Source organism: Equus asinus, chromosome 2 (assembly GCF_041296235.1).
Source record: "Equus asinus isolate D_3611 breed Donkey chromosome 2, EquAss-T2T_v2, whole genome shotgun sequence".
Taxonomy (NCBI): Eukaryota; Metazoa; Chordata; class Mammalia; order Perissodactyla; family Equidae; genus Equus; species Equus asinus.
The window spans coordinates 41133443-41161369 of record NC_091791.1 but is presented as its reverse complement, the minus strand read 5'-3'; the positions used below and the strand labels follow the sequence as shown (position 1 = coordinate 41161369).

General features: G+C 42.0%; 1 long non-coding RNA gene and 1 pseudogene across 1 annotated transcript; one reads left to right on the top strand and one right to left on the bottom strand.

Moving 5' to 3' along the window:
* Nucleotides 1-25580, top strand: LOC139040750 (uncharacterized). The gene is made up of 4 exons (XR_011495069.1): nt 1-139; nt 750-840; nt 1199-1359; nt 20323-25580. It is a non-coding gene; the product is annotated as an uncharacterized lncRNA (long non-coding RNA).
* LOC106845898 (mediator of RNA polymerase II transcription subunit 6 pseudogene) lies at nt 8297-13195 on the bottom strand (annotated as a pseudogene).
* Nucleotides 25581-27927: the final 2347 nt, after the last annotated feature.

Here is a 27927-nt window from a genome sequence, read left to right as displayed (position 1 = left end):
TCTCGAGACGCTCCTGTAAGGAGTGAGGGAGAACCGTGCAGACGGAGAGTCTGACTCCACATGCAGATGCCACTGGGACTCCGCTGACTGTCAGGGGAGCGGGAGCTGGAATGGCCTTTCAGAGCCATTCCAAATTAAGGTAAGTGGGCAGGCCTTTGTGTCCCTGCATCAGCAAGTCATTGGCCCCCTGGAGGGGCTAATTTTGGATGAGCCTATTTCCTAGGGCCGAGAACAATTCCCAGTGAGGGATGCAGCTGTGAGCTATCAGCAATGATATTTGCAGCAGCTGAGGAGGGCTAAGCACTCCAAAGGGATTTGGGTGAAGGGTATTATCCACTACAACATCGCGTCAAAACTGGGATCACACCATACATGCAACTCCACAGCCCACTTTTTCTCTTAACATTATTTGCTAAATTTTTCTTATTTCATTAACTTCTCTTTGAAGACATTTTAAGTAGCTGCCTATTTTATCACATGGAAATATTTATTTAACCATTGTCTTATTGTTGAACATATAATTTTTGATAAATTTTCACTGTAATAAATAATGTTACAACGAACATCTTTGTCTTTTTCATGTACATGGTAATAATAAAAAGAACCTACATTTAATTGAGTTCTTATTACTGACCAGATAAGGCCAATATTTTTCTTGCCTTCCTTGAGGAATTTTTGAGGAATAAATGAAAAAAACGCTATGTAAAGAATGTTACATTTAATAACTCATTCAATCCTTTTAACAACAGCGCAATGCAGAGACTATTATCATCTCCATTTTGCAGATGAGGAACCCAAGGCACAGAATGATTAAGTAACTCCTCTAAAGTTCCACAATTGGTGAGTATTAAAATACAGTCACTGTAAATCCAGAGATTAGGCAATACGCTATACTACTTCTCTCATCCTGCTTTTCTGGGGATTTTCCTAAGTTTGTATCCTCAGAAGGAGAATTCTGAGGTCAAAGGGCTTGACTTATTTTAAAGCTCGTGATAAGAATTGCCAGATTATTTCCCAGAAGCAATGAGCACTCCCATCAGCAGAGTGTGAGGGTTTTTCTCACCATAGTCAACAAAGAAAAACCCGAATCCTTAATTAGAACAGTGATAAAGAATGAGTAATCCATTCGGTCGTCTTCCATCAGGCCTTATGAACATTGATTGTTCTTAAGCAGAAGGCTTTGCTTTTGTTTTTTTAGCGTGCTCCATTATTTCAAGACTATCTTCTAAGCATTCACTAAAATGTACCACCTACATTTCCAAGAAGGATTTTTTCTTTATGGAATGAATGTGTGAATGAGGGCAGAGAGAGGGCATTGAACCAGCAACCTTCTACTGCATTGGGAGCTGTGGAAAGCAGGTGAGTGAAAATCCTGCAGAATAAAGTCCTCCAAAAACAGGGAAGTGGTTTTGCCACTTGGAAATTTTTCCAAAAATTCTTCACTAGGGTCTTTCATAGTCTCATTTGAATTGCTTATTTAATAAACATTTAGTCAACATCCCTTACCTGCCAGCTCCTATCACGTGCTTGGAAACATCGACTTTTCCTACTGGAATGAACTTTAGGGTCCTCTGGCCCCACCGCTTATTTCAAGGGGGAGGAGCTTGAAGCCACTGCAGCCCAGTCAGGGCATTTCCCTCTTCTAGGGGTGGGGCTGCAGGAACCGAGGGTTCTATATCATTCAGTCATGGTCAGAGGAGCCCTTCTGGAATGTGTTAGAAGGCACCCGGCATTATTTTGAATTATTTTAACATTGACTTCGACTGGTCTTACCTTCAAATAGCTCAATATCTAATTTAATTCTGAATTTTGAAGGATTTCTTTGGAAAACCAAGTTTTTCACTCAATGTTGGCCTTTGGCATTGTACTGAGCCTCTCCAAGTTCATCTCCTTACCACCCCCTCTTCCACATAGGTTTTTGTGAGGCTCAAATGAACCAAAGTAGGCATAATTCTTAATAAAATACCTTCACAGAGTAAGCGCTCTGTAAACATTGGTTTCAGCCCCCTTCCCTCTCCTGCGTCCCCTACTCTTGCTTCTTCCCAGAATGGTGTATAGTTGGGTGACCTTTCTGAACTTCAATATCCTCATTTGAATAAAATACAGACTATACTTCACTATATATTCACTACATAGAGTTCACTGGAGATCAAATGAGGTAATTGGTGTGAAATCTCTGCTACAACCCCTGGCACAGAGCAGGCAGTTAAAATTTGCAGCTGTGATCACCTTAATGCTTGTTGGTATGCATTAAGTCAGTTGTTTAATTGGCTGGGCTGTCTAAAGGAATGGATCCTAGGCACTTGATTAATTTTCAGTCCTGGTGAATTTAGGCAAAGGATAGAACCTCCATAGAAAGAGTATAAGATTTAGATTTTATGGGTGAAGTAGGAATTTCAATCCAGTTATCTTCAATTTCTGTGTTTTTTTCATTTCTTTTCTTGATTTCTTCTTTCCCTTTCTCATACTCTTCATTTTTTTTTTTTTCTTGACAATAACTGTAGTGTGCCATTCCTTATGATTTGCTTTGAGGGATAATTTGTGCCAGTGATGAACGTTGAAATTACTGTTACCAGGCCATGTGGGATCTCAGTTGCTAAATCTGGTGGATTGGTCCTCTTGGCCTTTGGCACCATTTAACACAGCTGAACCCTCCCTTACCTGGGCCTTAAGGACATGACTCTCTCCTTTCTTCCTGTTTTGCCTCTATTCAAATCCTTCAAGGTCTCTTCCTCTTCCTTGGCCAACCATGTAAGTTCTGAAGTTCCCCTGAATTTTATGTGTGACCATCTTCTTTCCTTACTTCTCATTGTTTTCCTGAGCGATCTTCTTTCCTCCTATGATGTGTGATACATCTTTATTATATTGAGTCCCAAATCTGTGTCTCTGACACAGACTGCTCAGCACCGTTCATGGCTGGACACATCCTCTTGGATATGCCACTGGAAAGTACAGCTCGATGTGTAGAGAACAAAACTCATTCATCATTATTTTCCCCCAAACCAGCTTCAGCTCCAATCCTTAGCCTCTATGCAACTACCAGTACAAAAATGATCAGTCCAGGCAGCACAGTCAAGTGAATAAGTTAAGTATTTTGCGTTTTCTGAGTAAAATCTCTCTCACTTTTCCAATGTCACCTTCTCCATGAAGGCTTTGATTCACCCCATCATTCTCTTTTCTGTACTATCTGTGCATTATGATAGCACTTACTGTATTCTATTGGTGTGCTTCATCTATATTTCTTTTCTTCTAGACCAGGGGTCAGTATACTTTTTCGGTAAAGGGCCAGAGAGTAAATATTTTAGGCTTTGTGGGCCATATGGTCCCTGTTACAACTACTCAACTCTGTGGTTACAGTGTGAAATCCGCCACAGACAAAACATCAATGAAATGAGTGTGGCTGTGTTCCAATAAAACTTTATTTACCAAAACAGTCAGCCAGCTGAAATTGTCCCACTAGCTGTGGTTTGCTGCCCCTGTTCTAGACTCTGAATTCTTCAAGGGTTACTTAATAAGAATTTAAAGTTTAGAGACCCTTTTACCCCCCAGAGGCTGTAAGAGGCCTGAGGATCCAAAATCAAGTAAGACTCAGTTCTTGACCTCAAGGAGCTCACATGGAAAGCAAGCACACATGCTGTGATGGAGGTATGGATGAGTCTCATGGGCTGCCATAACAAAGTACGATCAACTGGGCAATTTATTGTCTCACAGTTTTGGAGCCTAGAAGTCCAAAGTCAAGGTGTTGGCGGGGTTGGCTCCTTCTGAGAACTGTAAGGGACAATCTGTTCCATGCCTCTCTCGTAGCTCCTAGGGATTTGCCAGCAATCTTTGGCATTCCTTGGCTTTTCAATGCATCACTCTAATCCTCTGCCTTCACATGGCATTCTCCCCGTCTCTTCATGTAGTCTTCCTTCTGTGAAAGTCTGTCTCTGTGTCCAAATTTCCACTTTTTATAAGGGCTCCAGTCATATTGGATTAGGGCCCATCCTAAAGACCTCATTTTAACCTAATCAATTTTTTAAAGATGCTATTTCCAAATAAGTTCACACATTTGAAGGTACTAGGTGTTAGAACTTCAACATATCATCTTTGGGGGACACAATTCAACCCACAACAAGATATACCTATTTACTGTGTGTATGCCAAGGGTACTAAGGTCAGGGAGAGTCATTTTGCTAAACAGTGGGAGAGAAGGAAAGAGAGGGCACACAAAACCCCGACAACATTTGGCCTGGAAGGATGACTAGTATCTTTCTAGATGAAGAAAAAGGAAAGAGAAATCCAGGCTGAGGAAAGAGCTTAAACAAACACACAGGGGTGGGATTGTAAGGAATGTATATTGAATGATTATCCCCGTGCAGCTATGAAATGGTGAGGTTGGTGGAAAGGGCTCACAGTGATGCTAGAAAGATAACCTGGGGAAAGACTAAACGTGTGTAGGCTTAAAGTGTTGCTTGGACAATGTTTGTGGGGTGAATGAGCTAATGAAGTGGGAGAGAATGGTTGTGACTAATTGGCAGCTATGAATTCCTCCTCTTTCAATGTCAGGGGCTCGCTCATTGTTCCACGTACTCATTCGCATCTGGGCTGTTATCCTGCCACTGCTCCTTTCACCAACACTTGCTTGGGTTCACAGCTCCCTCACAATTTTTGTGCTTCTGTGTGTCCTAGAAGAATTCAAGGACAATAGAACTGGAGGTCTAGCTCACAAGCAAATGTTCTCTGATGGAAACATGCAACTTGTTTATCTTTCAGTAATAAAAATGGCCAACATTTGTTGAGTGTTTACTCAGCACCAGGCACTGTTCTAAGCATCTTGTATACTGACTCATTTAATCTACACGTCTCCATGAGATGCTATTATCTCCATTTAATACATGAGGTAATTGAGGCTGAGAGTGATGAACTGGCCCAATGTAACCCAGCTGGTAAATAACTGACCTTTAACTGCTAGGCATATTGCCTCCCTCTCTCTTTCCCATCTTCTCTTGCCATGCTTGTCTCTCCATGGCCATCATGGATCAATCAACCTTCTTCTCTTTGCCTCCACCCACCACCAATTAAAATGCAACATTCTGATTCTTCTCCGTCTCCTATTTCCTCTTTTCTTCCCTCATCCTCATGCTTTCCCCCATTTCTTGGCCTCTCCTTCACTGTCTCTACATCGCCTTATTGGTCTTTCCTACTTTTGGTGTCAGGAATACACTGCTATTTTAAAGGACTCTTCATTTTCCTCAACAGTAACCAAATGCTTTTCAGCAGCATATGAAAACAGCTCTGGCAGGTCTTATAGCTAAGCCACTCCTCGATTAGGAGGGGCCAGAGGATGTACAACGTGTTGCATGTCCAAATACAAAAATGCGAAATATCATTATAGTCACGTAAGTTCCACTAAAGAGGATTATGGAAATGCTGAGAATCACAAACTTTTAGAACAGAGTGTACAAAACACTCCCATATCTTTTGCTAGTAGCATAATTTTCTGGATTACTGTTATTCTGACATTTTATGCATGTCTGACTTTACCAGTACATATTGTTCAGCATTGAAGCTTGAGAATATTTTCCTAAATTTGCCATTTCTGATTCTATTGTAGGAATAACTTTAGAGAGAACTCGAGGCTAATCATCCGACAGTAGCTCCCTAGAATAAAGGCCGTGAACTTTGTACTGTGTGAAGCTTTGGAATTTTAGAGGAGTAAGACTTGAGAGGAATCCTGGGATGATGGTGGGTGGGAGGCAGAGTGGACAATAAGGCCATTTTCAAAATCATTACACTAGATTAAGCTAGATTTTTCCTATAAAGCGTCCTTGAGGTGCCCTAGCACTCTTTTCTGGTAATTTTCTTGGATAGAAAATAAACAGAGGACTTTTGGCTCCTGACCACCACTGTACCTACAGAAAGCAGCTTTTTACAACTCGCAAGCAGCTTGTGTGTGTGTGTGTGTGTGTGTGTGTGTGTGTGTGTGCGTGTTTGGCAGGAATTTTCTGGAGAGGCACGAAGCACTACTTTAATTCCCATGGATGCCGCTTGTTCCTCAGAATGGAAAATGTTCTATTTTTGGCCACAAGAATATTTCTGAGGAAAAAAATTAAACAAAGCATGGTAACAAGTTCATGTGTTCAGTTTTCCGAGTTTGAAGAAGTTTTAAGAGTTTCATGCATTTGGGGAAAGAAGAACAGCTTTTTGGATGCACTGGTCTCCGAGTGACAACAGGAACTATTCAATTTGGATTCCTGAGTTAGGACTGGAGGGCTCTGGGCAGAGAGGCCGCACGAGTGGGTGGGTCCTGGCTGTGAAGACTGTAGCCTGGCCTTTGATGACAGGCATATTGGCTGGTGTGGAGAAAAACGCCTTTTGCACCTGAAAGAGGAAAACACTCAAAGACAGGCGTTCCCTGCCCATCATAAACCTATCTTGGATCGTAAAGTAATAGTCTCCCTCAAAGCAAGTCCACGGGGAGATTTCCAGCAGAGTCTGATCTCAAGGCAAAACTGTGGGCCAGCTACATGGTGGAGCAGATCTTTTTTGGCCCTCCCACCACCAGACACCATTCCAGGAAACAGCTTTTTGATGCCATGATGTTTTTGCTGCTGTTTGATAATCTTGATATGAAAAATGCAAAGGCAGACAAGTACGCCACCAACCAGCAACTCTTAAGGAGCATCGCATATTCAAGGTATCTTTTCACTAGAGGTGTGGAGCCCAACCAGCGCAGCCCAGGAGCCTATGAGAGAATCTTGAAGGTGATGGGGGCATTTGGAGAAGTGGTTGAAGTGCCTGGGAAGAGTGATCACAGAACTGGAAAACCCTAAACCCCTGGAAACGGAGCTGTGCCTTGGGCTTTGATTAAGAAACGCAGGCTTGTTTAGAGGGAGCCATGTAATCTGATACTCTGAAACAAACCAGGGGTGGAGTTCTAAGAGGCAGCCTGGGATTTTCTCTCCCCATCGTGCTCTGTCGAGATATTCTTGAATTCCAGTTGGTTGTTTCCTTCATCTGCTTCAAACCTAGCCCTTGGGTGCAGAAGCAGTTGTGTTTCTGGGTAACATTTAATTCTTCGTGGGAAGGGCTGTTCTCTTCTCATGAAGAGATTTGGTTTCTTTGGAGTTACGAAATGAAGTGCTGCTGAGGAGACTTATTACTCGTTCCTGAAGCAAAGCATTTTCCGAGGAACACTGTTCTTGAAAGCAGCTCTCAGCTGATGTCTTGTGAGCGTGGGAATTTTTCTTCTTGGCTGCAGTCTTTTGAAACAAGTGCTCAAGATTGAGGAACTTGCATTGCATTGGTTCCGAAATATATACAGACAGCGTGGGGCATCTGTACTTGGAGCCAGCTAGATTTCTCGTGCCTTTATGCTCGTTTATTCAACATCTATGTACCAAGCTCCTAGCATGTGCCAGGCACAAGGGTGAACACAAGAGACACAGTTAGCCTCTGCTTACATAGTGCTAACAGTCTAGTAGGGGAGACAGAAAATACATAAATATATTCACATCCTGGGGAGTGCTGTGAAGGAAAAGAACAGGGTACTGAGAGAGAGAATAATGGTAGACATACTTTAGAAAGGGTAGGCAAGGAGGACCTTTCTGGGAGGGTGATATTTAAGTTAACATCAAAAGAAGAAGCCAGTAATGAGAAGAAAGGGGCATGGGGATGAGATTTTCAGACAGAAGAAACAGCAAGTGCAAAGGCCCTGAGGTGAGAAAGCTAAGTAAGTCTGAGGAAGCTAACGACACCTGAGATGAGCTGGAGCAAAGTGAGTGAGGATGAGAAAGGCCTGAGAAGACTTTGGAGGGTTAGCCATTGGCCTGGATCACACAGCACCTTATAGGCCAAAAAGAGGAGCTTAAATTTTATCCTAAGAGTGTTGGAAAGCCACTGGAGAGCTTGAAGCATGGGTGTGACACGATCTGTCTTACAGTTTTGGAAGAACACCAGCTGCTATGTGAAGAATGGTTGGGAACGGAGGCAGGAGTGGAAGATTTGGAATGCTCTAGGTTAGGTCCATGCAAGAGGTGACAGTGACTTTCCTTGGGGGTGGCAGCAGCTCCCTCCTATCTGTGTTCCTTCTGGTCTCCTTCCACATCTTTTCCTCCCTATCACTATTTTCTAGGGGAAAAGCTGACCTTCCTTTATTACAAGTACTTCATGGGGGGGACTGGTATTTTAGACTTTTCCCAAGTTCTTTAAGTAAATCATCCCTTTTGATGATCTCAGTAAGCCTGTGTGGGAGAGAGGAGCTTAGGATATTGTCCCCATTTGACAGACAAGTAAAAAGGAGGTTCTTGAGGTTTTAGGAAGTTCCTAGTAGAGCCAGGTTCTCACACTCCCAGCCCAGGGTTCTCTGCTGCTCCTTCAATCCATCCTGTTGACCTTTTGGTTGTACGTTGTCAATCTGGTTTACACCTTGTGTTAAAAAATAATTTTCAAAGAGGTAAAATCTTGATTCTCAGAGAAATGTAAAAGAAACACAAGTCAAAGATTTTATTTACCTCATTAATTAATGAGGGATCCAGTAAGATGTTATGGCCTGCTCAAGAACTATCTAAGAATTGCTGATATTTACAGGAAATTTAATAACAAAATGTTAGGATATAACTGGTTAATGTCCAACAGGCCATAAATCCTAGGGGTTATCTGTTCCACCAGACAGAAATTACTTGCATCTCTACCAGACAAAAATCTACAAGATAACAGGTAACTTCACCGAGGCAGGGACATTTAGTCAACAGTAGACAATGAGATAAACTAATTGCATTCTCCTAGGAAAGGGACCTTGGGTGGCCTGAGAAAGATGTACTGCCCACTTTTTTTTTTGCCTTATTTCTAAGTTGTGGCTGTTTTTATGGCACTGTTTCTTAGAGGAGTGATCATGAGGTATAATGCCTTTATTATGATGTTTACAGAAGCCTAGGGAGAGAGGTCAAAACCTGTAAGAAATGGTAAGGACTACCACCCTACCTCCCCCAGAAGGAGTTGGGGTTCACTCATTTATCACACATATATTGAGCACTGACGAAGGATACGAAGAACCCTGTGTGAGGCTGTGGGAGCTCAAAGCTTCATACAAAACAGTTCCTACCCTGTGGACCTCACAGTCTAGACGAGGAGACAGACACATAAGTGGGTACACTCTAATCCATCATGATTAGGGACAAGTAGAGATGGGGGGATTGTGCGTGCACAAGAGAAGGGAGTGGTACCTCCACCCTGGAAGAGTCAAGGGGACTTCCCGGAGAAGGTGCGTTTGAGCTGTGTCTTGGAGGATGGGAAAGGGTTGCCAGGTTGAGAAGGGCTGGGGCAGGGAAAGTCATTGAGGCAGGATGTCAACTACTGACCTGAGAAATAGGGGGGATGCAGGTAAAGAGACTCACCATTTTGGTTACGACAGATTTAAAATTTTCTCCTCAATTCTCACTGCTGGTTGCAGAATTCTAAGATTCTGTGGGGTAAGGAGGGAAGGGGAGTGGAAAAGGGAAGGAGAAGTTGGAGTCTCTTGGGCAAGCTTGCAAAATTTTCCTTTAAATATTAGGTCAAATTCTCTATAAAAACCCTATTTAAAACTTTTCGAAAGACTTTGAAGTCCCAGCAAAGCAGGAAGTTAATTAGAGTGGCTTTGATATCTTAGGGTATGTTTTAACAGCTGCTTAAGACAGTTTAAACAATAAGAACTTATGTGGTTTGGGATGCGTCTGTGATAGTCAGCTCCGGCCACAATGAAATCTCATGGCATCTGAGAGCAACAGCACTTGGCTTTAATTTTAGAAAGAGTTCAAGCCAAAAAGTTCTCTAAAACCCAAGAGAGGAACTCTAAAGAGGAAGATTGCTCCTAGAGAATGCATTTGGGGTAAAAGATGAATTGAGTAGGGACAAATGATCTTAACTTGGTTCTTGGAGGAGCACAGGGCATGTCCGTTTCTGAATAATTCTCTTAAGGGGGATTTAACCAAGGATACTTGTTGGCAGCTGCCATTTGTAAAGGAGTCCCAAGGAGATGGATTAGCATCTCTGAGGAACATTTGAATAACCCAAAGGGTGTCCAAGCAATTTAAATTTCCTGGGGATTGTCATTGTGCTTGAATTAACACCTAATTTGTTTTCCGGTCAACACCTTCAGCCTTCTTAATTATTTCCTCAACACCCTGCCCCCGATTGCATCTTCTCCATGCTAGAGAAGAGCACGTTGAGGGATCCTATGATAAGCAATAAGGAGCTGCCAGTGGAGCAGATTTCAAGAGATTGTGGGAAGGCCTGTTCTGGAGGCCCTATGTGGGTAGCATGTGATGCTTCTGCTGTGGCTGCTGGTGATAACGATGATGGTGGTGCTGGTGGTAGCATTAGTGATGATGATGATGATGTTAGCTAACATTTGGAGAGCTAATGTTTAAATGATAGCCAACCTACTGAGTATTTTATACCCATTCTCATGCAGTAGGTATTTTACCCTCACTTTACAGATGAGGAAACTGAGGCTCAGAGAGCTTCAGTGACTTTTCCATTCATCCATCCATTCACTAAGTCCTTGGCTTCCATCAAGCTCCCTACCTCCTAACAATTTACACAATAGTGTATTGCAACCTCTTTCCCCACAAGCAAAATTTGACTAAAAATATAAAAGTGGTTTGTAGAGAGGTACTTTTGGTAATGGGCCAAAGGCTGGCTGACAGACAACTGTATCATCCCGTTCAAGAGGCAAATTTACCTTCCAAAAATATTGCTTTGGGAATGTTATACCAATCTTCCAAGGACTTTCCATTTTCCACAGAATAAAGACCAAATTCTTCTGCCTGCACTATACATACCAGGCCACTCTGCATGCCACTTGGTGGGAAGTGTTTGGGGCTCAATTAATTCCTTGCTTGCTACTGCAGTTGGGGATTGGCTTGTGAAGACTGTTGTTTGTTCCTTAAAAAAGTGCCACCACCACATCTTTTCTAAAGAAAGTCTTAGATTTATAAAATAAAATGAAAACTGCACAAGACCACATTTGGGCAGCACCTACACTCACACTGAATGGATTGAGAAAAGATTGGTGTGGGTCTGTGCACAAAGATAACATGGTTTTTGAAAGTTCCATTTTTGGTGTAGTAGCTGCATAAAGAAGAACTTTAAGACAGTTAGCTCTGTGAGTGGGGTGCATTTGTAAGCGAGCAAACTTGAGACAATGTCCATGTACAGATGAAAGCCTTCTACAATAGTCAGCCTTTCTTGATCAACTATTGTCCTCAAACTACTTAAATTTTTTGTAATATATACATATCTTTATATATATTTACCTCTATATATAGGTACATGAGTAGGTGGGTGGGCTGCCCAAGCCCAGATGGGGAGGGGTACAAATAATGCATACGGAAAGTTCAGATAGAAACACGAAGGGAGTAATCTCCTTTCTTAAAGAACAGGCACTTTCCATACAGAGAAGGCTATGACAAGGTGTTCTAGAGCTCAGTATCTGCCACAAATAGGTGGGAAATACAAAAAAAGAAGAGGAGGCATGCTAGCTTCTCCTTCGTCCTGCACTCACTGGTGTCTTGCCTAGTTCTCAAGGAGCCTGTAGTACTCGCTCTCTGTGGGATGCTCTTAGAGGTCTTTGTCTCCTCCGATTTTTCAGCTCGTGGTAGGTTCTGACTCCTCCTTTGTTTGATCTTCTGGGATAGGTTTTTCTCCAGATCTCTGCTGCACAAATTTGGGTGGAAAATTTTGTCAAAGTCCACACGGTGCCTTTGGAAATAGAGCTTGTTCTTCTCTCCTTTGTATTTGGGTTTGGCCTTCTCTTGTTTTTCCGTCCTTGGTGTGCCACCAATAACCTACGGATGGATGGTATCAACAGTGTGACATTTCTTCATCAAAAGCAGCCTGAGTTCTGTGCACTGCAGTGGGTACTCTGGAATTCACAGCTGATCCCAAGTCTCTTGCCTGAGAGCTCCCCCCAGCAGTGACATGTTAGCAATCCACTAGTGGGATGACTTGGGTAGGAGGCTGCTGCTGTTGCTTCCAAAAGCTAAAAAGAATAGGCTCTTGAGCAGCCAAAGGATGCCCCATATTTTTCCCTCCAACCATCTCATTTAAGAATTCTAGTGTTTCCAAATTTCTAACAGATATTAATCTTCAGGGTTCGGAGATGAGAAATCAGAACTCCCAGGAAGTCTTAGGAATTCTCCAAATCCTAAATTATTCTTAAAATACTTCAACATTTGTCATAATCTTTGCTTTATTACCATAGATATCTAAGAAAATGTATTTAATAAATAAGAAACATTAAATTTAATAGTATTTGCAAGGAATTGTAGCCTATTGCACATATTCAGATGCTTGAAAATGCCAGCACACATTATTGGCTAGTATTTGAATAATGTAACATTGGATCTCCAAGCAAGGTTAAGAGCACAACACAGCATCTCATATTGAAACTGCCAATTTAAGGAATTATCTTACTCCCAAAACTTTATTTTTTGGTATACTGCTTATAGGATTTTTTATAAAATGTATATGCATATAAATTTATTAATATAATTTTTTGTTTCAAAAATGACTCACCATTGATAGCAAATGAGACCACAAACACACAGTTATAACATGGCAACAGCTACAAAGAAGATTGACTGTTTGGATCAAGGCAGCTTCCCTCTTCCATTTGCCTGTCCCAGTTCCCTGAAATATCGGCCTTAACCCTTGGCTGCACTCGTCAGCTGTTCTGCTCTTGCTTTCTACTTGATGTCAGTGATTCCTTTAAACCAGTAATGTCTCTGTTGACTGCTAGGCTTTAGTTCTTACAGTGTAATTATAATACTTTCCACCATTGTGTCAATTTCTTGACCAAGTTTTCTTGGGATTTGGGATTCAGAGACAACATATTAATTTCTAGAGATATGCTGGGAAGGAATTGCCTCATGGAAACACTAAAGTATTCTAATGTTAGTTTCTGTAGTCTGTCCACTTCCTTATTACATGTCCAGTCTCGGAAAGGATCACTCTTTCTGGGAGTAATCCAGGACACCACCACTGTTTGAAATGGGGATTGAGAAAGTGTTAACTCAAAAAGTCTCCAGTAGCTGATCTTGGATATCCACCACTGGCATGATTCAGTGGTGTTTTTGGGGGTCTTCCTACAGCAAAGGAATTCTTTAAAAAATGTAAAAGCTGAACCACGACAGGCATGGGAAATTCATAACTGGAATGAGTCGGCACACAGCATCCATCTTGAGCCCTGTGGGTCATTGATGAAAATGGCTGCGTTGAGCCACATTAAAGATATAGCTGTTGGTTACTTCATTTTTCTCATGATGTATAGAATAAAGATATAGTAAAGAGTGAGAGTGTCAGACCACCTGAGTCGAAATCCTGGCACTTACTAGTTGTGAGACACTGAGCAAGTTATGTAACTTCTCTAGAGCTCAGTTTTTTTGTCTGTATTGACCTCACAGGGTGGCTGTAATGAAATAACACGTGTTACAGTGCCCTGGCACATGCTAACTATGAACTAAAAAGAACCTACTCTCATATTTTTTCTTCTAAGAAAGAGCACATGGCATTACTAAGAGGGCATCTTACCAGCACTTTCATGCATTATTCAGAGGTCTAGGTGACAGGCAGTGCCGGTTATGGTTCAGTGCCCTGCCATCTGTCTTGGACTGTAAATTGCTAAAACAGTGTTGCTCTGCTCAGGCTGAGGCCCTCAAACCAAATCCAAAACATCGTTCCAGGAAAGGACCTTACGTCTTGTGACTCTTCTTCTTGACACATCACAGGACTTCAAGGGGCAGCTTAGGACTTCAGCATAGTAACAAATGCACAGGCAGGGGATGGGCTGAACAGGTGAAGGTCTGGGTAGCCTTGAGACCAACTGCAGAGCAGTGCAGACTCCCCAGCCTGGGGCAGGCCTCTGGGGTGTTCTGTCCACGCTCCTCTGCACATTTTAGGTTGTGGGTGCAGGTTTCATGAGAGAAAGGGCCACCTGCGAAGAGTTTGTCTTTCTGAATCTATCTCAAAAAGATATAGGAATTCTCAGATACAGTCACATAATCCGAAGTCAGAGCCCCTTGAGTAGCTTTGCTGTGTATGGGACACTCAGTAAATAGGTTGCACTGGATTGTAGTAGAAGTTTCTAGGTTAAGAGTATTAATGCAGACTTCAGCACATTTAAGTTTAAAAACCACTTTTTTCTTTTGCTAGCTGTGTGACTTTGGATGAGTTATTATCTCTCATGTTCTGTTTCTTTGGTTATAAAATGGGCATAATAATTGTATCTACCTCATAAGGTTTTCTTGGGGATTAAGTGAATAATATACATAAAAAGCTCTCAACACAGATCCTAAAACATAATAAACACTCGAGAAATATTAGCTATTTTTTTTATTATTACGGTTGAATCAAGGAGGTATCCAAATACTCCTTGGCATATTCAAATGTCGCATTCTTGAATAGATCAAGAAGAATTTTCTCATAAAAAAATATGGTAAAGAATGGAGTGAGAGGAGTTTAGTCATCCGTGAGGACGTAATTTTGTATTATCCTGGCCTACATTCACACAGCGTGGTGTTCCTGGACATGGACAGCGGGAGAAGTGAAGTGGGTGGAATGAGAAGGGAGGAGCTGCTATGGAGCAGAGGAAGCACCGTCTGTGTCAGATGTGGAAGAGGATGCTGTGGGTGGTGGAGACTCCTTCCTAGCACCACCAGAGGTTGACAGCTGGGCAATCTCCTTCAGGCCTTTCATGTCAGTTGTTTAACTTATTCCAACCTGTTTAACTTATTCCTATCCTGGTCTAGTTAAATCATAAGACTTTAAAAAGGAACTCTTGAGTAGCTTCTCATGAATAAGGCTTTTAAACAGCACCCCAATCCATCACTTGCAGTGTCTTTCTAAGAAGAAAAGTCTGTTCAAAGACCAAGTTTATCAGTAATTGATCAAATAAATACCGGTGATGAGACTTCAGGGGATATAAACATCACCTTTCTTATGGGCTAGAGGGGAAATTATTCTTCAAGGATGTCCTGACCAGAGACTGGCAGATGGGGAGACTCTGAAAGACCTCATTTTCTGGTCTATTCTTACATTTCTAACCCATTAGGTTTTAAAATGAAATCAAAAGAAATGTGAAACTGGGAGCTTCCAGGGCCTTTTTCTCAGACTACGTCATGAAGACCGCTGAGCTGTTCCCACCACTCGTGAAGAATGTGCAATCAGCAGTCTCTAGTTGTAGACAGCTCTTAGGGTGTCTTCCCGGGTCATGATGAACCCCGACCCCCAGACGGAGCGATGGATTCCCAGCAGCCATGCATATTGTGTGACCTCCTCCTTCCTGGAATGTTTTTTGATTTAGTGCTTGCATGATAATAGTCAACATCACAGTAATAACAGTAGCTATTTTGAGTGCTTCTGTGCGTCAGGCACATCACTAGATACTTAACTGACATTATTTCCTTTAATTCTCAAAGCCAGTTAAGTAGCATTATCTCTAGTTTACAGATGAGGCTACTGAGGGTTGGAGAAGATCATTCATTTGCTGCTAAAGTGAATGGAATTGAAACTTAAACCTAGGTCTGTTTGACTCCAAGACCTTTGGCTTTAACTGCTAAACAGTGGCTTAAATGGATGTGGCCATAGCATCAGCTCCTCATTTTGGAGAATTGGAGCTACATGTAGATGCCAGGTGACCCGCTCTTCTTGACACCAGCCATGCCCTGATAATTTATGCTGGTTACAAATCTCTCTTGGTTCTCTTTCTAAGATAGATGTTATGCCTTTATTTTGGTCCCTGTGTATGCAGCATTGGCAGCTCTTGGCTTGAGTATATGATACATGCTTGTTGGTTATTGGTTGGATACAGTCTTGTGGTTATTGGTTAAGAACTTGACCCTGGAGTCAGATTCAGACCCCAACCCTGATACTTACTAGGTCAGTGATCCTGGGAATGTTGCTTATTTTCTCTCAAATTTTGCATCTGTAAAGTGGGGACGGTAATAGCACCTAACTCGTAGGACTGTTGCAAAGATTAAATGAGGTAAAGTGCTTAGATGAGCAAATGGTTTATGTTACCTGCTTAATAGAATTATTCAAACTTGGGAGGGTTCACTGAATGTTAATTATCACTAACAACATGTTACAGATTTACATACTGCCTATTACAATCTCTAGTTCACTGACTTTGGTTCGATTCTTTAACAAATATTTATTGAGTGCTCACTATAAGTCACACACTGTACTAAGAGTCATGGGTAGAGAGAAGAATAAAACACCGCTGTTCTTGCCCTCAAAAAATGTATGGTGTGGTGGGGTAGACGGACATCAAAACAGACCTTCAACTTAATGTGCTAAGAACGCAGGGCTCATTAGGAGCCTGGCGGAGAGGGACGTGTATTAACCTGGCGATGCAGAGAAGGAAGAGCAAGAGTTAATTTCCTGCAGAAAGATGGGAAAGGATTTCTATGCAGAGAGAACACGTAAAAAGGCACAAAGATGAGAAATGATAAGGTTGGTGTGGAGAATTATGAGTGATTTGTTGATGTTAGAATATATCTATTTTAAGCCCGGAAATGGGGCTGGAGACAAATGTGAAGGGATGGCTTTATTCTGTAGGGCGTGGGGGAGCCATTTTAGCAGGGAAATTGCAGTATGGAGGGTGAGTTTGAGAGGACTAGGGGAGTAGTCAGGATTGGAGCAGGGAGACCAGGTGGCAGGCTGTTGGGAGGCAAAGTGGCCCAACTACAGCAGTCAAGTAGGATGGAGAGGAAGGGATGAATTAGAAAATTCAGGAGGTGAGGCTGCAGGACCTGTAATTGAATGGACATGGGCGGTGGGAGGGGAAGGAGTCTTGGATGATTACCCTTTCCTGCTGTAAATCCTGAGTTAATGTACCTCCTCCCCTGGGAGTTCTCATTTTAGAGGATAATTATTTTTCCATGTTTTCAGAAGGATCAATTAGACAATTAATTGCATGGGTTCCTAATGTCCAGTAGAGAAACTACGTGAGTAGTTGAAACCAGTTCTAAGCAGAGAGATTATAGCACTTAGTGTCTCTGCATCTCAGTTTTCCAGTCTGTAAACCGTTGGATTGACACAAGGATTAAACGAGCCAAAGCTTTTATAACAGTATCTACCATCCAGTGAGCTCTCAAAATAGGCGAGCTGCAGTTAGTATTGTTGGGACTGTTCTTCATTTTCTAGCCCAGCCCCATGCATCTCACTACCTGGGTTCAAATCCAAGCTCTGTGCAAGACTGAAAAAAAAATTACTTACCTTCATTAAGCTTCAGTTTCCCATCTGCAAAACAGGGACAACAATAGACAATAGTAAAAAAGTGACTATCTCATAAGCTCGCATGCAGATTGAATGATGGAAGGTATACCAAATATGAGCACAGATCCTGGCACATAGTAAGAAGCAAGGAAATATAATCTACTGCTACATTCTTTATTGTGTGCTAGGCATTTTTGTGTATGTGACATAATTTCATTTTTCCTGCATCCAATACAGTAGGTGATATGATTTCCATCTTATAAATGAAGAGATTGAAGTATAGGGAGGTTAAACGCTTTGTCCAAAGTCATATACAGCTGTAGCTGAGCTGATATAAGCTATTCTATTTAGGGCACTTTGATACTTTTAGAATCTTTAGGAAGCTCCTCTAGGACCATAGAAAAATGAGTTTTCAGTTTCACCTAGTTTGTGATTATATTGATTTCTACCAGAAAGGAATTAGAATCATCATCAAAAGTTAGAGCTGGAAGTAACTTTATTAAGTATCTAAAAAAATGAATTGCAATCTTGTGTTAGTCTTCTCATCTGTTGTTAAAAATAAAATAAAACATCAACGAAAAAATCCAATACAAAACTTATGCCAAAATCCAATATGAGAAGCAGGTAATTGTGGATCTCTGCTGCCTGGAGGAGAGGTCACGGGGGCGAGATTCAAGCCTTTCCCCTTTCTTTTCTAAAGGGCTCCATAAAGCCCTAAGGAATAAACTTTGAAATCTACCAATCAGAAAATCCTTTCTTTGACTGATGAGGAAACCAAAGCTAAAGGGATAAAGCGGCTTTCCAGTGCCCACTGTTGGAGCCAAAGTTACCAATTCCTCCTCTGGTTGTCCCAGCTGCTTGGTCACTGCTGTTGCCCACGCCCTCAACCCCCCTACACTGGTACACTAGGCTGAGTGTGACAAAGGGGGCTCCTTAGTTGGCGAAAGCCTGTATCAATGTTCACGGTAGTGATACTGAATTTCTCTTTTATAATTTTCTGTGCTTTGCAAATATTCTATAATAAATATTTATTACTTTGTTGTTGTTGTTGTTGAGGAAGATTTGCTCTGAGATAGCATCTGTTGCCAGTCTTCCTCTTTTTGCTGAGGAAGATTTACTCTGAGCTAACATCTGTGCCAATCTTTCCCTATTCTGTATGTGGGTTACTGCCACAGCGTGCTCTCTAGTGGTGTACGTCTGCACCTGGGATGTGAACCTGGGCCACTGAAGTGGAGTGTGCTGAACTCAACCACTCACTACGCCACGGGACCAGCCTCAATATTTATTACTTTTATCATCAGAAAGAAATAATTTTAAGGTATTAAGTTGGTTAAGAGGGAAGAGGTGATTTGTATCCCAACAGTGGAGTAACCCAAGTTTATGGACTTTTCTTGTCTTTTGATTTCTCTGAGTGGGGCTTGTTCCAAAGAGATATGGTATTATTCTGTGAAGGTGTGCTTACTTTCTATCTGTTTATTTTTAATGTTGCCCCACATAAGGCCCAGCATTGGAGACCTTCCTTCATGTGTCTCCAATCCATCCCTCTAATATCTTCTCCCATGATTCTAGTCCAAAATGGCTAATTGCCCAGCAATCAGACCAAGGCAATCCCTGCCTCTCTGCTTTTGCCTATCTAGTTCGCTCTGTCTAAGAAAGCCTTTTTCCTCTCTCTCTTCTTACCAAAGCACTGATCTTTCTTTTCAAAGGCCCATATCATATTCACTTCACTTGTTCACTGATTTATTCATCCATCAACAAATATTCATTAAGTGCCTCTATATGTCAGGAACTGACCATTCTAGGCCCTGGGGCTAGAATGCTGGACAAAGTAGACATGATCTCTGCAATTACAGAGGTAAATCTTCAGTGAGAGATAGTGATATTGAACAACTAAACATATGCATTAATACATCTATTCTCTATCTATCTATCTATCTATCTGTCTGTCTATCTATCTATCAACTCTCCATCCATTTATCCATCCATCCAATTTCAAAATGTGATAAGTGCTATGAAAGAGAAGACCAGGGTGGTCCTATTTTATTATGAGTGGTCAGAGAAGGCCCCTTTGGAGAAGTGACCTTTAAGCTGATACCCAAAGGACATACATGGAAGGCTGTGGGAATGGTGAGGGAAAAGCAATTTAGGCAGAGGAGACTCTCAGTTAGAAGAGTTGGACTAACTGGAGGGAGTTTAGTAAAGGTAAAGTAGAGAGAATGACCAAGCATTTTACTATCATCATTTGACTATCATCAACATGCATTTTGTTATCATCAACTATCTTACTTAAATATTTTGTTTATTAGCTGTCTCCTCCTTCCACTACAGTGTAAACTTCATGAAGGAAGGTGTTTTTATCTGATTTTTTGACTATTTTATCCCTAGTGCCTAAAACAATGCTTTAAAGACAGTAGGCACTCAATAAATGTATTTGAGTGAATGAATAGAGAGCGCGATGCAAGGGAATCTAGAGAGGTAGGCAGGGGTGAAATCATACAAGGCGTGTGGGTTATGATAGGTGCTCGGATTTTATTCTACTTGCAGTGGCAAATAACAGGTATTTTAACACAAGAATTACATGATCTGATATATGCTTTCTGATTTTGGGTGGAGATCGGCAATTGTAGAATCCAGTTAACTTAAAGGGCTATTGCAGTAACTTGGTTGGAGGGGATCATGGTGCTGGTGATAGCACAGACAGAGAGAAAGGGATGAATTTATGATGTATCTCAGAGGTAGGAATAACAACTTGCTGATGGATTTTGTGGCAGACATTTTAGGTTGCTTTCTCAATATCCATTCTCCCTTTCCTTCTTACTAATATAATGCTATATAATATAAATTATATAAATTTATAATGTAAATGTTGTTTGGGGTGACAATGTACCTAACCCCCCAAAAATCTGTATTTCCCAGCTTCTTTTGCAACTAAGGGTGGCCATGTGCTATAGTTCTAGCCAACAAGATGTGAGAGGGAACTGCTGAGCAGGGAGCATGGGAAAGCTCTTTAAAAGGAAGTGCATTCAACTGCCAAATGACATCTTCCCTTTGCTCTTCCCCTTCTTCCTGTCTGGATTGCAGATGCTGGTGTGGAACAGCCATCTTGAGGACGAGGGGCAACAATCAAAAGGACAAAGTCACCCACAGAGGAAACAGAAAGAAAGGAGCCTGATCTGTGATGACATTCTGGAGCTGTCATCTCACCCTGCACTGCCTATCTTTGGACTTCTTTTGTGAAAAATATAATCGAACTCCTATTAAATCACTGCAAGTTAAATTTTGTTTAGAGACTACCAAATATATTTCTAACTGACTCAGATTGGAGGTGGGGGAAGCAAGAAAGGAGAATCAAAGATGATTTCAGCTTTTTTGTTTCCCTGAACAACTATTTAAATGGAAAATTGGGTGATGAACAGAATTTAAATGGGGGTATGCGTATGTGTGTGTATATGCCTGTGAGTGTCTATGTGTGAGAGACAGAGATAAAGAGCAAGAGAGAGAGACAGAGAGAGATGGAATCCAAGACTTTGGTTTTGGATATGTTAAGCTTAAGATGTCTGTAAGACATCTATGTGGAGATATTAACCAAAGAGTTGATTATATGAACTTGTCATTCAAAGAAGGGTCTGGAATAGAGATGAAATCTGGCAGTTGTCAGCACAGAGATACTATTTAAAGTCATGTAAATGGCTGAGATTTCCCACAGCAGGAAAGTATAGAGATGGAAGAGAAAAAGGTCATGGCTAAACCCAGAGCATGTCAACATTTAAAGGCAAGGAGGGGAAGAAGTGTGTAAAAGAAACTAAGAAGGAATAGCCAGTGGGGAGTAACAGGAGTTAGCAACAAAGTATTGTCAAGAAAGTGGGCTTCCTAGGCCCATTTTGCTTGTGCACAGCACATGAGTGTTGTGTGCTACTCATTTGGCACCTTGTATATAGTAGATTGGGAAGTTATTTCTCTTTTTGTGTGTAGGCCGCTTTCTCTCTGTGGTAAGGCCTTTGGTCTCCAGGGAATGGGATCATGTCTGTCCTCTGGAATTCCCCATACCAGGGACAGTACTTAATCTTGAAGCAATGTTCCATAATGCTTGGCAATGACGATCTGTGCCCACTGGGGTCAGTGAGAAGAAAGAGGATGTTCAGGAAATGGAAGCTGGTTTGGAAAAATGAAAAATTTGAAAGCATGCTCAATCCCAGGTGGAAAGGCTCATTGAGCAGCAGAATGAGATAGAGTATCTGACCAGAGGGAAGACTTTTTAAGAATAATTTTAAGAGCACAAGTTAGCTACAGCTCATCGGGCTTGGTAAAAGCCAGATAGATTAAAGAAAAGACGGCACAGAATCTGAGAATTCCCTTGATTCAGGGTTCGGGTGGAGAGGGTAGCTTCCACCGGAAACACCAAGCGCTTATGCTGGAAGCTGAGCAGGAAAGGACAGTGTTCCCAGAGCTGGGATGAGCTCATAGTGACTGCTGGGGTGAAATAAAGAGGAAGGAACTGTGAAACCCTGGCTACATGCTGACCCACAGGCATGGCATTGACTAACTCTCAAGATAATTCTCTCGTGCTCTTTGGTATGAGATGCTGATGTCTTGCTCTAGAAGCCTATGGGATGGGAGAGATGTGCAGCCTTGGGCTAGAAGGCCAAACTCTTGATCATTCATTCATTCACATGTTCAATCATATTTGATATGCAATTACTATATGCCAAGTCCTGGGGAGACAGGGGTGCAAAAGAGAAAAAAACATAACTAATTTCATGAAACTCATTTTCTAGTAGAAAGGTTTATGTGTATGTGAGAAGAATAAGTAGAAAAAAATTAATGAACAAGATAATTTCTTATAGTAATGATAAGAGCTGTGAAGAAAATCAGACACTATGATACGCTAGAGCCAGAGTTGTCCAAAGCATGGTCCTGGGTCAACAGCATTGTATCACAAAGAAGCTTGTTAAAACGCAGAATCTCAAGAAACACCACACACCTATTGGATCAGAATCTGCATTTTAACAAGATTCCCCCCACTGCCGCCATGATTCCTATGCACGTTAACGTTTGCCAAGTACTGTGCTAGAGTGTTTGGAAAGGGGGATCCTTTAGGTTGGATAGTTAGGGAAGCTTTCTCTGTGGAGGTGACATCTGAGCTGAGACCTGAATGAAGAGAAGCCGTCCATGTAAAGATCTGGGAGCAGAGCATTCCATGCGGAGGGAATAGAAAATTCAAGGGACTGGATGGTAATACGCTTAGTGTATTCAAAAAACAAAAAGATATGCTCCCTCATCATGGACTCTCTCTTCTCTCCTTACCTCGTTGGTCAGGCCTCAGTCCGAACCGCGCTTCCTCTTGGAGGCTTCCCTGAACTCAGAAGACCCTTCCCATACTATCCCACCCCCACCCTATTCTAGTCCTGTGTGAGAGTGATCTGGTTGTTTATCTACCCAGTATGTCTGCAATCTTGGTACTGAACATCTGCTTTATAATTTTATTTAATGATTATTTGAATGAAAGTGAGAATCCCAGAAAGATGTAAGAGGTAGGCTATAAAACTAATCATACCGGGGCCAGGATGGTGGCGCAGCAGTTAGATTTGCACGTTCTGCTTCTCGGTGGCCCCGGGTTCACCGGTTTGGATCCTGGGTGCAGACATGGCACCGCTTGGCAAGCCGTGCTGTGGTAGGTGTCCCACATATAAAGTAGAGGAAGATGGGCATGGATGTTAGCTCAGGGCCAGTCTTCCTCAGCAAAAAAGAGGAGGACTGGCAGTAGTTAGCTCAGGGCTAATCTTCCCCCTACCCCTGCCCCCAAAAAGTAATCATACCACATCTTTGTTGAGGGGCAAGGTCAGTAACTCTTGAAACCTGCTGACCTTTGTTTGGGGATATGTAACCCTACTCTGTTGTCTGTGCCACCAGGCCTCATGCATTTCCTTCCTCTTGACCCTCATTGCTCTGTGATCTGTGGTCAGGCTCTTCCTAAATATTTTCTTTCAGTCCTGGATTCAGACTCCAGCAGAGGCTATGAGCTACTAGAAAGGACATGCAATTGAGTAAACTACAATGCAATGTGCTAGATGTAATTACACAGTTAAGAACAAATGACTGCTGGAGCTCAGAGAGGGGCTTGGCACCAAATTCTGGAGGGATATAGGAAGTTCCATTTGAGCTGGCTCTTAAGAAAGGAAGAATTTTTTCAAGTTTAAAGGGGTAGTGGTGAGGTGGTGGTAATTAGATGGTAATGGTAGTGGACAGGCGGTGATGGTGTTGGTGGTGATGTTGGTTTTGAATGAAGATGATGGTGGGTGATGGTGGTGAAAATGACTATGGCAGCAGTGATGAGGTGGCTGTGGTGATGGTAGTATCATAAGAATCATAGTGATAGTGAAGTACATTCCAGACAGAGGCCAAAGCATGCCCAGGAACATGACATCATACAATATCTCACTAAGTTAAAAAACTAGGAGAAGCTCACTTGGTAGGTAGGCTGCAGATAAGATGGACAGGTAGCTTGGAGCCAGGTGTAAGGGCCTCATGGGCCAAGGTGGACCCATTTTCATTAAAAGTAGGTGATGGACTTGGTTTGCTTTGGTTTGTAGGAAGAGAACTGGCAGCACTGTGAGGGGGGGTGATTTCTCCTGTCATAACTGCTCTTCTCATTTTTGTGATTGTCCAGTTAGACACCAAAAGGAAGGGCCAAAAGAAATGAAATATGAACAAATCCACTTCTCCTTGAACCCAGCATCTTAGAGAAGGAAAGAATTCTCCCTTTCAGGCAGGATAATATTGCAGTCACTCAAGAAAGACATTCATGTGCAGAGCTTCATTGACTTACAATGGGAGTATGTCCCAATAAACCCATTGTAAGTTGAAAATATTGTTAAGTCCAAAATGCTTTAAATACACCTAACCTATCAAACATCATAGTTTAGCCTAGAGTAGCTTTTAAACATGCCCAGAACACTTACATTAACCTACAGTTGGGCAAAATCATCTAACAGAAAACCTATGTTATACTAAAGCATTGACTAGCTCATGTAATTTATTGAATATTGTACTGAAAGTGAAAACCAGAATGGTCATTTGGGTACAGAATGGTTGTAAGTGTATCAGTTGTTCACCCTTGTGACTGAGTGGCTAACTGGGAGCCGTGGCTTCCTGCTCAGTGTCTTGAGAGAATATTGTACCACATAATACTACCTTGGGAAAAGATCAAAATTCAAAATTTGAAGTACGGTTTCCACAGAATGCATATCACTTTGCACCATTGGGAAGTCAAAAAACTAAGTCCATCCATCGTAAGTTGGGGACCATCTAGAATTGTCTTCATCTACTTACTCATTCACTAAGTCCTTTACTCATTCAAAATATTTTTATTGAATGCTTGCAAATTTCAATGCCTAGGATGGGATGGTCAAAAAGAACTGTAAGTTACTTCCTTAGCCTTCAAGGAGCTTACAATCTAGTGGACGCACAGGAGGCAGCACTGTGAGGGGCACAGAGAACGGGGAGTCAGGCTTCTTGTGTGCTGTCCTTGACCTTGCAGACGAGGACAGCTCTTTAACTTACTCATTCAACACTTTCTTCCCTAGTCCTTGCTGTGTTCATGGTACTATATTGGAGAGTGCAAGGATAAATAAAATAGTTCTTGCCCTAGGAGCAAGAAGTTTCAACCTAGGGAGAAATCTTCTCTATACTCTTCATCTATGCTATTTACGTGTCTGAGTATAGGTGGGTGCAGAGGAGTCGAGCAGATGATTTTTAAGGTATTTTACACATTTAGTATTTTATGACAAAAAGATCTGCAATTTATAGCGAGCAGTTGGATTATAAATAAACAGAAAGTTGACGCTAACTTTGCTAGATGCACTAAAAATTAATTACAGAAACCCCCCCACCCCCGCCCATACACAGAATAAATTATCTAGGATCCTTGTAAAAGGCTTATGGTGGATTTGTGAGGGGTTGTGGGTCAGTTTCAAACCTGAGTGCAGGGCATGGGGCCATCCAAGAGAATTGCAGGACCCTGAAGGGTGTGGCTGGGGATGCAGTCATATAATGAAAGACCCAGTTGCTCTGTATTCATGCTGGGGAATGTGGTTTGAGTGGCTGTGGGAACTTAAACTTTCTGACTTTCTGTGTAACTGAAATCTCAACCCCCAAGTGTGTCGAAGTGACTTCTCTGACACAGCACATATAACTTGGCTCCCTCCTGATGTCTGTTTTTCTTGCTCTCAGAAGAAGAAATGGCCTAAACAATCCTCATGGGCCAACAGTTGAAAAAATATTTGTTTTGGTTTTGTTGAGCGCTTTCCCTATTAAAATGTGAATATTTCGAGGAGACAGGAGATCCCCATTGTGTACATTTAATTCATTTATGCTTAACAAATCAATTGTTTTAAGGAGAGACTTATGTGTGAGAAGGCTATAGAAAGCTTTACTGACCCTTTCCTTTCAGACAGGAAGTTGCATTTTGCCAAAAGTAAACAAATGTGAACCCGGGAAGGTTTGTTTAGTTTCTAACGCTGACTTCAGGACCTGAGAATGGAGTCTGTGCTTGGCAAAAATGCCTTCTCCGGGATCTATCTGGGCCAAAATGTTCTCTGCTCAGGACCTGGCCTTTGCGCTCTGGTAAACATCCTCCTCTCACCAGCCCCCAGAAATTCACTGCCAAAGTCCCTCAGCAGCTTTGCTTACTTATCAGGAACATTCTAAAGCTGATGGCAACTTGGAAACATACTTTCAATGGGATATAGCTTTCTGAAGAGTGGCCACTTTATGGAAATGGTTTGATGTTTGGAAATCTCAGGGGACGTGAATGCAATTTGACATTCTAGATGCTTAGGGATGGGCTAGCCTCTCTGGGTGAAGAAGCTTCTAGGAGAGTGACTGTTCCTACTCAGCTAACATGGTAGTGCTGAGCACTTTATAGGCCTGATTTTATATAGTCCTTGCAAGAGCCTAGGAGGAAGGCACTATTATTATCTGCTATTTACAGATGATGGAAACCAAGGCTTAGAAAGGTAAGAAACAGCTCACGTTCACGCAACTAGTCAAGTAATGGAGCCCTCTGGTCTCTCTGCCTTCTGGTTTGGAGATTTTAACTAGTTCAAGATCAATATCTGAACTCCAGGAAGTTACAAAATATTTAGGAGAGACCTACATGATTCAGGTAAAGAGCAGTGTGAGACAATTTACTATTACAGGCCAAAGAATTGAGCAAGTAGCATTTAAAGTTTTTAATGAATCAGTTTGGCATTGAATCTATCTTGTTCCATGAAGGATTTAAGGCAGCTGATAAAAAGCCAGGGAATTTCTGAATGGGTAGAGATGGTGAGGTCTAGAGGAATCTGTGATGACTCTCAGAGGAAGGAGTCTGTTTCGCCCTTGAAGAATGCATGGGAATTAGGTAAGCGAGGAACGTTGAAGGTTTGGGGAATCAGAATCAATCTCTATTCAGCAGGCTTGTGTTAGAAGATACTTCATGAAAACATCATTCTTATATACACGGTGACCTTCCTTGGCCTTGACATCGCACTCTCTGAACTCTTCTATGCTTACCCACCTACATATACAAAGCAACATTTGGCCTGGGAAGCAATCCATCACTGAGAGGCAGTGGCAAAGCTAGCTGATATTGAACCAGAAATCCCCCTCCCCCCACCTCTCCATTCCTTCATGAGCCAATTGTCTCTAAGGGCTCCAGTCTTGTCATGGATCTGAAAACATGCTATTGCTGAAGTGCATGTCTCTACAGTACTTTATAGACATTATCATTAATCCTCACAACTGCTCTCATATGGTCAGTGAGATTAGGCCCATTGTACAGCTGAGCAAACTGAAACAGATTAAGAACTTTGCTCAAGGTCATACAACTTCTTGATGCTGGAACCAACTAATTGACGGAAGAAACGGCTCTGATGCCAAAGCCTATATTCTTTCCACTCTAACACGTAGGCTCCTTAGAACAGAACGAAGACTCTCCAGACAGTTTTTAGCTAGTATTCTGGATGTGCTTAAAGTCCTTATGAGATGTTAACAGCTTTAAGTCCTGTGGCGGTAGAGGAGACCTGAGTACCTCGGTGCATTTTCTTTTATTCAGTCTAACGGGGACACAGACCTCTGGCTTCCCTCGTGGAATCCCCTTTTGAAGTATCTCTGTTTTCTTCATTCAGAAGAACAGATCAGCATCTCTCATGCAAGACCTGGCTCTGTGCCCATCTCACTGTTGCAATGAGTTTAGCAACATCTGCTTTGCCCATTAAAGTGATTTTTCTCTTCCTGGCCCTCAGCCTGTGTGCTTGCTGCAATTGATTACCAGCAATTTCCTTCCCAAACCAGAGGGTTCAGTGAACTCTAAATTGAATTGTTGCTCACTGGTCTTCTTTGGACCAATGCATACGGCTTACGTGCAAAATGGTCAAGCCACTTAGTTCCTGAATCTATAGGCTGACGATTCTGGTTAAACACAGGGGAGGACCTGGTGAGTGATATTTCCCATTTTTGCACACGGTGGCCTAGGGCTATATTCGTCTCTGGGTTTCTCAATTTCAAACCTAAGGTGGGGGAAGGAGGTGAAGTCACCTTGCTCACAGCAAGGATGTTGCTGTGTTCATAGCCTCCTTTCTCTTGGTCCAATTGTAGTACCAGTGGCCTCAGATGAAATGGACTGGAAGGTTTACCTAAGAGACATCT